Consider the following 3,454-nt stretch of genomic DNA (forward strand, 5'->3'; position numbering starts at 1 on the left):
GTATTAAAATTGGGATATAACTCCATTTTGGTTCTACCAAAATTATGTAAGTTGATATATGTAGTTTAAGCGGGAAAAAAAAGTTCTTTTATATAACTAAAATGATGCGTCTATACGGTTTAAATAAAATGATATATTTATATTAAAATTCTTTATGACAATGATCGTAACTAGTAGTTAAAAGTCTTTAATAACGAACACACAAAAAATGATAATATTAATGATTTTTCATGATTACAAATTCAACAATTCGAGTATTATTGAAAATTTTAATTTATAAATAAACTAAAAAATATCAATGACTATTCCTCGGAATTAACATCTACAAATTGCCAGTTTGAAATATTTTATAGATTTGGGACCCCACGCGGCAAAAGTCTTCGTCTCTTTCATTGATTTATTCTTCCACTTGTTCTTATGTAATGGTCGGAAGGAAACTACACAGAATCAACAACGAAAACCCTAAGCTTTTGACCTTTTTCGACTCAAGTTCTTCACATATCCATCCTTTAATCACATCCAATCATTCACCTGTAAACATCCCACACGAACAAGATGAATCAAAATCATGTTATCACAATAGCTGAAGAGGTGAAGCTCATGAACACCCAAATGGAAGAATCACCAAAATTACTACACAAATCAGCTGGAAAGGACTCTTGTTGCATATTCAGAGTCCCACAGAGTCTATTCGAGATCAACAAGGAGGCATATCAACCTCGAATCGTCTCAATCGGCCCATATCACCATGGAAACAAAGATCTTGAGATGATCCAAGAGCATAAATGGAGGTACCTGAAAGATTTGATCGAAAGAACAGGTAAGCCAATTGATTTTTTCTTGGGAATCGTAATGTCAATGCAGGATCAAATTCGACAAAGCTACTCAGAATCTATTGATCAGTTTTCCGCCAATGATCTTGCTAAAATGATGGTGCTTGATGGGTTTTTCTTGATTGAATTGTTCCGAAAAGTTGGAAAGTTGGTTGTGACTGATAAAGATGATCCCATTTTCAGAATGGTTTGGGTGTCGCCATTTTTAATGAGAGATCTTTTGAGAATTGAGAACCAAATCCCATTTTTTGTTCTCCAAAAGCTGTTTGATGCATCTAAAGATGTGTCTAAACCCGATGATCGCACACTTTCAACTTTAATCCTTGAGTTTTTCAATTACACAGTTGATAGGCCAAAAAGGGTACTAAATAAACTCAAGAATCTTGAAGGAAAACATTTACTAGATTTTTTCCGAAAAAGTTTTATAAACTCTACAGAAAATAACCCTGACAGGTCCAAAACCTCGTCCCTTAAACTTATCCAGCCAGCAACCAAACTCAAGATCGCTGGGGTTAAGTTTATGGCAAGTCATGAACCCGATAGCTTCTTGGACATTGAGTTCCGAAATGGTGTTCTTTTGATTCCTCAAATAAACATGGACGATTTTTACAGTTCGTTCTTTTTGAATTGTGTTGCTTTCGAGCAGTGTTATTTTCACTGCAGGAAACATATTACAACTTACGTTGTGTTCATGGGATGTCTAATGCACACCTCGACTGACGTGGGTTTACTTTCGGAAGGCAAGATTATTGAGAATTATTTTGGTACAGATAAAGAGATAGCGAAATTCTTCAAAAGTGTTGGGAAAGATGTAGCTTTTGATATAAAAAACAATTACTTGTTGGGCTTGTTTGTTGAAGTAAACGAGTATTGCAGGAATGGGTGGCATGTGCATGTGGCTGGGTTTAAGCATACGTATTTTGAGAGCCCATGGGCTGCAATTTCGGCATTTGCGGCCTTTTTGTTGCTTTCTCTTGCGGCTTTGCAAACAATTTATACTGTCTATCAGTATTATAACCCTCAGAAAGAGTAAGGATGGGTGGTGTGAAGGCGGCGATTGATGTAATAATGTTGTAGTTTTAAGATTGAACTTATATTTGTAATAAATTCATTTATATGTATTAGTTTCAACATTTTTTCCATAGGTTGTAAGTTTCATTGACATGTTTGTATATAACACCCTTGCTACATTTAACTTGGTTAGCCTTTTCTTAATGGTATTTGCATGCTTAGGGGAGTCTTTAAGGGTGTGGGAGCTAGGCATCGCATAGGGCCCACATCGTGGAGGGGATCAGTTTTTACATGCTATTCGTTATAATAATTTAGTAATCCAAGCCTAAAAACAAAATTGATTTAAATGTAACATCGCCATGTCAAAGTTAGTTAAGGGTGTGCGAGTTTGATTATTGATTAACTAATTAATTTAAAATTAGTGCACCATCTAATTCAAAATTGTAAGTTTCAAAATTTAAAATTTAAGAATTGCTTTTGGTCTTCAATTTTAGATACTAGAATCAATTTTCTAAAAATTCAATGCTCACGAGTTGTGTCTCAATTTCAAAATTGATGAAGTTATTGTGTGGCTTGTGTCTTCGATTGTTTCAATTTCAAGCGATGACTTCTCCTAAAACAATATGTGAACAATACAATATTTATGAAAAAAGTGGTTGTTTGCTTCCAAACAATATTTAAGAAATTTGATGACAAATATATTAAGTTCTATTGTAGTCGTCTTAAAGCCATACTTATGTATGGTAAATATTGACGCCAATGAACTTTATCTTGAGTTAAATCTAGTTGATGGGTTCATATTGATTGAAACTACTAACCCCATATATGTTTTAAAATATATGAAAAAAGTCAATTGTTTTCTAATAAAATTAATGTATATAAAGTTTTGCTAGCTATTCTAGTAATCGCTGCGTCTGTAGAAAAAAATTTCCCAACTTTGAAATTGTTAAAGTTCTACTTACAGACTACAATGTCACACGCGATACTTAAAATCTTGGAAATCATATATATTAAGAAGAATACATTAAAGAGTATTTAGATGAAGAGTTGAGGGACAACGATGTTTCTAACAATTATCGACTTATTGTAGTATTAATGAATATTGCTTATACATAAAAATAAATTATATTTAGGGGCCCAATTTTACTTTTCGCATAAGGCCTCAAAATTAACGAGACGCCACTGTACATTGTAACATCCCGATTATGATGTACTTCTAATTTTGGACTCTATAATTTTATTATATTGCATTTAGGGTCCCTAAGTTAAGAAAGAGCGGAAAGGGGGCCTATAGTGGCATTTTGGTAAAAGATTAGGAATTGGATGAGTATGTTGTGCATACGTGTGTACGCTAAATGTACTAACGCACACCTTAGTACATTGGGGGTACACTTCATACGCAAGGCGTACTTGGAATACATGCAAACCCTAGTTTTAGGGCTTTGGCTCATATTTAAGGAACCTTATGGACTCATATCCTCTTTTTATCCAACCTCTGTCTATGATTTGACCCTCATGTAACCCTAGAGCAAGAGAGACCAAATTTTGGGACTTTAAGAGAATTTTGGAGTGGTTTTAAAAAGAGAAGAACGTGGTGAGAAGATCTTAGA

At 34.0% G+C, this 3,454-nt stretch overlaps 1 pseudogene; it reads left to right on the plus strand.

The window, feature by feature from the left end:
* Window positions 1–397: 397 nt before the first annotated feature.
* Window positions 398–2,048, plus strand: LOC145058557 (UPF0481 protein At3g47200 pseudogene; annotated as a pseudogene).
* Window positions 2,049–3,454: the final 1,406 nt, after the last annotated feature.

Source organism: Lactuca serriola, chromosome 6 (assembly GCF_051521515.1).
Source record: "Lactuca serriola cultivar US96UC23 chromosome 6, Lser_US96UC23_V15, whole genome shotgun sequence".
Classification (NCBI taxonomy): Eukaryota; Viridiplantae; Streptophyta; class Magnoliopsida; order Asterales; family Asteraceae; genus Lactuca; species Lactuca serriola.